Here is an 8,485-nt window from a genome sequence, read left to right on the forward strand (position 1 = left end):
TCTGTTGTAGAAACAAAGAGTTACTGCTGAGAACTGAAATATAATGACTGGGATTTTGTTTCTGCCAGTGCACTAATTCCAAATCCCACACCCAAACTCATGAAATTACCTTTTGAATGATGAGACAATCATTCTTTTTTTGCAAGATATTCCCTGCATTTACGTCCCTTGGGTAGCAACAGCGGAAAGTACTGGCCTATAGACAAGGCCTTATTTGCCCAGGTTTGAGGGCTTTGCCTGTGTCAGTGATGTAAGGATACCAGTCTCCTTCAAGAGGTGTGGTTTATCAGCAGAGCATTTGCAGTGTCTCAGACGTCAGGCTAATGGTCTCACATACAGATTCTGTAAGATGCCTTTCATTCATCCTGCCAAACAGGAGGTGTGCTTGTGATGCTTTCCCAAACTGAAGGGCATTGCTCCATGAATGCGAGCAATGTTAAAGCCTGAATAATGCACACAGTCTTCCATTTGCAAAATGCTTCCACCTCTCCCTGCACCCTCCCCCACCTTGTGGGTTAGCTTTTGGCACTGCGATAGATACTCTGAATCAATGTTAGTTTTTGAAAGGCCAACGTAGAATACTGAAAATCAGAATCAAATCCAGCCATGCTACAAGTCCATTGTTTTTGTTTTGTTTTGTCTTCTGAGGTTTATCACAGATGAACTGTGCCTTTTGGCAGTATAGGCAAGCACATCTTTTTTTTTTTTTTTTTTTTTCCCAGTGTCTGAAAGACATCCAGATTAATCAATCCAAATAGAAAGCCAAAAGCTCTGAAAGGGAAGAGCATATTGCTCAATGTATATGCTCTGCCTCGGCTTTAGTCCACAGAATGGTAAGCACTTAAAAATGGAAAATGAAGGACACAAAAAATATCCAGATCATACAGTTTACAGAGCTACATACAACACAATGACAACTTGCGGGCACTGTGAACCACTGTCACGCTCTGAGACATGTTTGTTTTGAGTTCAATAAAATTCCAACTTCTGCACAAGCTAAAACTTGTCCTTTTCACCAGAATGTAATAACATATTTGTGGTGGTTTTTCGGATGCAAGCCACCGTCCACTTAATACCAACTGAAGGCCATTACTCTCATTTCTCTCCTGAGTCAGACCACAACACATCTCCACAGCAAGTTCCCAGTGATCACGACTAGTGCCAGGCCGTCCAAAAAGACCTCCAAGGGCCATGTTTGCTTGCTCAGATTGACCCAATAGCATGGAGTGGGATGGAAAACATCTTAAGCTATGCTCATTCACCCAGGTCAACCAGATACCAGGTCTCTGCAATATTGAACTTTCAGTGGAAGAAATCAATTTAAATTCATTCTCACACTAGCAGAGGATGGCAAGGTGCTATGGAACTCAGTTTGCTTGTCCTTAGTATGCTTCTTTTGCAAAGATCACTGAAATTTGAACTTCTCAAATTTTCTTGGATCTCCTCATTTTACTATTTTACTATTTAAGGTCTTTCTGGACCACCCTCATGTTTACTCAGTTTCAAGGACTCCTTCAAACTTCTTAATCCTTCCCATACACTCCCATGGGATCTTGGGGGCCTATTTTACCTCTCTTCTCCTATACACTTTGCTCTATCCATCCATTGTTCAGAACATTGCCTCCAACAAGACCTCAGCAAGGAAAGAGAAATGCTTTCAGTAGGCATAAATGACTGTCATCAGACAGGGCCTTGGCCTAGGGGCAACTGGAATGTGTTTATTCCATGAAGTGCCATGCAGAAATACCTGAGCTAGCTGGGAACATGCTAGTTCAGGTTACAGAAGCAAAGTGTACACACATTAGCAGAAATACTGGAATTACTTGGGTGTGGTTTTCAGAGATTATCCTGCTCCGCCCAAATAGAGAAATACTGTGAAGCTGATGCAGCCAAAAAAGTGATCATTTCATTACACTTCTAAAGCCCATTTTTTTTTTGAAAGCTATGATAATTTGGGTAGGGGGAGCTTAAATAATTATTTATTATTAATAGTACATTTTGTACATATGAAACTTCCAAAGCAGCTGTGAGGATGCCACTGTCATAACTGCCCTCCCTAGCAATCCCAAAGCGTTGATGGTGGAGTTGGAGGAGGAGGAATAAGAGCGGAAGGGCTGAGTTGAATATTTCTGCTTGTCTGGTCACCAGCAAAAGTGACTAGTGTAATTGAACAGAGCAGAATTTGGAAAAATGGTGTGCTGCTTCCAGTAGCCTAATGAGAATCAAGAGACTTGTGGGACCTTATCACCGTAAATCACAGGAGCCTGGTTCCCTTTTTCACTCCTTTTGCATTGGCAGGGTTCCTCCCAAGCTGTATTCACATAAAGAAGATGGCAACCAGGAAGTTAATCTCTTTGTGCACATTTATCTGGACCTCACTTCTAGGTACTTACATAGAACTATTACCTTAGCCTTTTCTTCAGTGTTTTGCTTGCTGCCCCAAAAGGCAAACTTGATGAAATTTCCACATTTGTTTTGGAAGTGGCAGGAGTAAAAGACTCTGTGGTTTGTCCAAAGAGGTCTGGGGAAGGAATTAAACCAAGGTGTCCCAAATCCCAAATTAACACTTTAGCCTCTACACGATCTATCCTCCTTCTATCTCAGTTTCTCCTGGACAAAGGAAATTACCTCCATAAAGGAACCAGCGTAACTGCTGCAGACTCAGCTGCAATAAATCCACAAAGCTGGGCAATCACTCTGAAATAAGCACCTTTATTCTTAAATAACATATGTCAAAGATGCTAGTTGGGAAGAGCAAATGTGTCAGCAATTTCCCCCAGCTGCTGAGACCTCCTCACTCCCTGCATGGGAGCTTGCTGGTGGTCCATGTCCAACTGAAGAAACAAGGACTACAGCTGGGTGATGCTGAGGTGAGGAAGCTATCTCAGGAGGATGAGGTTGATCGGAGTGGCTGGGCTGAGATCATGAAGCCTAAAAGCAGAAGAGAGGTGGCCGTCAGCTGTGCAGGTGGAGCTGATGCCCTCGTGCTGGGATGCTCGGTGCCCATGCAGACACTCGCCCTCCTGCCTCCATCAGCAGCTTGCACTTTGCTAGCAGCAGAGACGTTGAAACTTCCACCAGCTTCCAGAAAGAAGATAAACACGGGTTTCAATGCAGATTAAAATACACACATACTTTTGAAACATGGCTGGTCATTACTAATTCATGGCTGCTGTCCAGCAAGCAGAGAAAAACATTTCCCCTCGTAGGTTTAGCAACAAAATCGAAAAAAAAATAATAAAAAAAAAAAATCAATGACTTATACTGTACACTAAAACAGCTTAAAACACAAACATTTCCAGAGTACAATATTTCAAGCAGTCTTGTAACCAGAGGAGCTATTTTTTAACTGGATTCCGACTTTTTACTACTAACAGCCTTGTCTTATTTGCAGAGGCTCTGCTAGCTGTCAGACATCCTGACTCCACTTAATAAACTCACTTAGAGCAGAACTTTCTTAAGTCACAGTGTAAGTACATAAATTAGTTGTTTCAGCGCTAGACCAACACACTTCTCTTTCTTTCCCCTCTCCTGAGCACTGAGCTACAAGGAAGAAACTCGAGTCTCCAGCTAACCAACAGTTCATTAAGAAATGCTGCCATGACACGATGTGCTTTGGCTGAAGCTGCAGGGCCACTTACTGGTGGGCAACGCCGGGCAGAGTTTGGGTCCCTAGGTTTGGCTGCTGCTTTTGAAATGCTCTGGCTTTTGTGCACCATGACCCTGGCAGGGGAAATGAGGTGATGCCAGGTCACAGGGAGACTTTGCACGAGGGAAACTGGAGCACCAGGAAGCTGAGACTCTTCAGCGTCTCACCAGATAAGCAGGAGCAGGGCATATTTCATTAGTGGGTGGATCTCAGTCTGGTTCCTTGAGAATATGAAACTTAAACAAGCCTATAGTCATGTCTCTGCCTCTGTATAAACCTCCCTCATAACTCCTACATCCATTGCCCAAACTTATTCACATTCAACACAGAGAAACACGTTGCAGAAGTAAATAAATTGAGGGATGTGGGCTGCCAAGCAGGAGGGAGATGCCAGAAGTCCTGCTGTCTCAGAGGAAGGCCACTTAACCTTTCACGGTGTCCAAGAGGGGAAGGGATTTTAGCAATGTGGGCTCACACCTTCAGAGAAAAATAAACAAATACAAATGATGCAAAGCTCTAAGACTCTTGGTTCTGCATGTTCCTGTGCTGGCAACTGGCTTCTGCTGCTCTTACTGAAGAGATGGTCTCTTGCAGGAAGCATGGAGGAACCCCCATGGTCACCTCACCAGCACTCAGCTTTGCTAACCCCTCGCCAGGAGGGCATGTCCAACACGGGAGCAACTTGCCCTTTTACTGGGGAGGGTTTTGGGGACAGCATCTAGCCCCACTCTCTGCTCTGTCACCCCAAAGTCCCTTTGGTGAGCGCAGGAGCCACACCAGGCTGGTGAAGGGGAGCAGCTGGCAAAGCTCAATGTTGCCAATGTTGGGTTTCTCTTGCCAGCTGTTACGTGTTGTACCTGGTGGCAGGTACTATTTTTACAGCAAAACTCATTTCTCGCTAATAATCTCGGTGTTACATCTTGAGAACTAGATCTAGCCCTCTGGTAATTCGATCTTAATTAAACAATGTAGCTGCCAATCCAGTCCCTTTCTGGTAACCTGTGTATTGCAATGTTTGGTGTTAGGCAAACACAACAGACATTTTATCAGCCCCGGTGTTGTAAATATAGCTCCATTTCTAAGCAGATGCTGATAGTAGAGTTTGCCTTGCCCTGCCCTACCTCTCCCACTTAGCTGAGTCATAATAACGCACAGGGTTAGCACAACTCCATTGCATGCTGTAATGCTCGGGAAGATTTGGCAGATAGGATAAGCCTTGTGAATGTTACGAATCTCATCTTTCACACTGAAGCACTTGGCTGGGATGCACTTTTTTTTTTTTTTTTTGGTGTGTTTAAGTTATTGTATAATACAATCTTCCAAGTTACATAATGGTTCTTCTCTTCACTTCATGTCATCCAAGCCCTGTACAGGAATGCGCACACACTGCTGCCAACCATCTGTGAAGTCCTCAGGGCCATCTGCAGAGCAGTCTGAAAAGGGCAGGTACTACAGCAACATGCACACGTGCACTTTCCAAAGAGCCAGCCTCACCTGTCTTTCAGGGAGTTTTTAGCACATTGTGCCAAAATAAAATGAGGTTATCTGTAGAAAGAGCTATATTTTTCCCTCTCCTGAAATATGTGAAGCCAACAAAGGTATCTGGCTACACTCTCAGACGAAAAAGTCACATTCACTACAGGAATCAAACCCTCAGCCATAAGGAGCCCTCTCCAAAAAGCAGGTTTTTGACTCAAGACAAAACCTTGTGTTTGTGAAAAAAATACACCCCTGCAGACAGAGGGGAGCAGGTGGGAGGCAGATGCTTCCTCCACCAGGATGGGTCAGCAATACGTTGAATATGGGCTGGGCATAATGGTACCCAGAAACCCCACTATGGGTTGTCACTCACCAGAGCCCAACCGTTTACTCCAAATCTGAGGTGGGTCATTGATATGTCCTTGCTGGACTCCAGGCAGATGGTGCAGATGCAGAGCTGGTGTCACGGTGGCTGTCCGTGGGGTGCACACCACCAGTGCTTGTTCCAGCATCACCAGTCTGGTGCCAGACAGGAGCCTTAGCCTGCCCAGCAACAGGTACAAGCAGCTTCTCTTCAAAAATGTAGTTATATTTAATGATTTTTAATAGCCCTTGCAAATAACTGTTGCAGAGACAGGTAGAAATTTTGTAACAGGTGGTCAGTGGACTCAGCTCTATTTAGAATATTTTGTTTTTCCCTTTTTTTACCTCTATTTATTTTTAATTCTTTGCTGCAAATTTTAACCTTTTTTGCTGTTGTTTTTTTACTTTTTTATTTTATTTTTATTATTATTATTTTTTTTTCTCCAGTGGATGTTTTCTCTCCTCCCCTCCCTGCTCTGTTTCTCACAGACTTTCCTAACCCAGTGACATTTGTGTTCCAGTGTTCGAACCTAACATGCTCAAGAGGGCTCAGGAGCAGGGTAAACAAGTTTGCCTGTGTCTTTAGCATACAGCTTGATTGTACATTTACAGTAGATATTCTCCCTTAATTTGCTTTTAAACAGCCCCTTCAAACAGCTCAGAGCTCTGGACATTGTTCGCCTAGGTGCATTACAAAACCATAATTAATTAGCTGGGATCCCCTGTGGATTTTCTCAGATTTTACCCAATCTTCCCGCCAATTTTAATGACCTTCCCAGTCAGGGGCTTTACATCTGTAAATGCTGAGTGCCATTCAGCACTTAGTAAACAAGGGGTATCTGAGCAAAATAGCCGGGGCTTGAAATCAAACAGTTTACTTGTTTATACTACAGGAGACACTGTCAGTCTGGGTGGCTCTTAGCACCTGCCGTGCCATTTGATGACTGATTTTTGGCTTTCTGTCCTATATTAAGAGAGCTCAAGATTGATCTGTGTTGCCCTTCCATAAAGTTGGGATTGTCAGGGAATCTGCACCATGGAGTCCTGCTTTCCCACCCCCTCTTCTTTGCCTTTTTAAAGAAATGGCACTTTGTTCATTGTCCGTATAAAACTTGCTGAGAGCTCCCCATAAAGAGATCAGCCAAGAAACTTTCAGCTGCTCTCTGTTCCTCCTGGCTTCAGGCCAACATTCCCCAGCAGGTGTCATGTACCAGCTGATAAGAAGGAAGAGAAAGGGAAGAAAGGAAAATGAGCAACGGGAAAAGATTTGGTAGGCTATAACGCGGGGACTGCCCAGCTACCACCTCGTAGCGCTCAACGTCAACATGGGTTTTAGCACATGCGGTGCAAATGCAACAAGGACCTTCACAACATCTTTGAAGCCTGTCTTGTACAGGTTGTATTTTCAGAGGGCCTCAAGACAGTGAGCACTACTCATGTAGCAGAGGGCATCTTCATCTGGAAATTAGTAGCCAGCTTGGTTGCTGCACAAGGAGAGATGGAAAAATTATTTTTTCTTCGATCAAAGTTGTATTTTCAGTGGTTATTGCTAAGGCAGAAAGGTGTCCTGGTGTGCTGAGTACATGGCTGCAGTGACAGTTGCTCATGAAGTAAAGCAATATTTGGTTTTAATCATATGCTTTTAGACATGTATGGTTTTTGTATGTTCTCTATAGTTGCACTTATATTAGTACAGCAAGAATTGGAATGATTCAAGTGGCCAAACTTCTTGGATTGATGCTTCTCTGTCAATTTGATGGCCTTGAAGAGCAGCTACTGAAAGGGCTGAGCACACCGAGCTGACTAAGATGTAACCAGGCGCTGCCAGAGGTAAGCTCACTAATAAAAGAAAAATGATTAGGCAACAGTACTATGTCTGTGCCCTGGCTTTCCATCTGTAAAACAAGGATGATGGTATCGGCCTTATCTTGCAGAGGAGTTGTGAAGATACATCATATTAAAGGTGATTTAAGAGGTGCTCGGAGACTGGTGGGGAGAGGAGCAACCTGAGTGCCTCGAAGAGTGAGACTTCCTTGCTGCAGTTTTTAACTTTCAGACAGAGCAGAGAGAGAGCTTGTTTGAACTGCTGCCTCAGGACTTTCAAACAGGAGCAGCTCCGGGGCCCTTTGCTTCTCCCAGGGCTGATATTAAGCCCATTGTCTGGGTTTGTTGAGGCTGGAGCACCTTCAGGGAGGTGTCACACAGCCCAGGCAATTGGGCAGAACGGCGGCAGATAAAAGGCTCTGCTGGGAAACATAAGGCAGCGATCCTCGAGGAGCAGCAGGACACAGTCACGCTCCTTAGCCCTTTGCTGAACTGGAAACAAACCTGAGCATGTAGGAGGAGAAACAAGCAGTGAAAATTACTGGAGATATTGAATCCTGTTTCACAGGTTGTGGTGTTTTTAAGAGAAGCCTCACAGGTCTTCACAAGCAATAAATGACAAAAAGAATGGACAAAAGGGTACATTACTTACTGATTCGTCAGACTTACAAAATAAAGCCAATACCTATGTAACTAGAAGCAAAACACAGAGACAACACATAGAAACTGTTATTACACAGTACATAGCCTGCTCTTGCAATTGCTTGCTGAAGGATGCTACTGCAGCCAAACGCGTACCGATACTCAAAAAAAAGGCAGGGACTTTCAAGAACAGGTCACCCATTCCATCCAGGCACAAACCAGGAGGCATTGATGGTGGCAGCTGAGCTGAGCTGAAATAAAGATAGAAGCACACACATATGGGGGAAGAAACTGTTCCCCTTAAGGCCATAATCAAGGCAGTGGGCTTAGTTACCTAAGAACAAGTAGATTTGTTGCTTTAGAGAATAATGTCTCCCAGAACAGAGCTTTCCATATCCTTCAACACTGAGGTCCAATGAACCTTCCTTTGCAGATTTTGAATTGAGAAATGGGCAATCAAGTGACATGTAGAACTGCTCTGTCATCCTACAGCTATGCCGAGGTCTGCCATTTTAAACAGAGAAAAGA

This window comes from Anas platyrhynchos, chromosome 4 (assembly GCF_047663525.1).
Source record: "Anas platyrhynchos isolate ZD024472 breed Pekin duck chromosome 4, IASCAAS_PekinDuck_T2T, whole genome shotgun sequence".
In the NCBI taxonomy this organism is placed as follows: domain Eukaryota; kingdom Metazoa; phylum Chordata; class Aves; order Anseriformes; family Anatidae; genus Anas; species Anas platyrhynchos.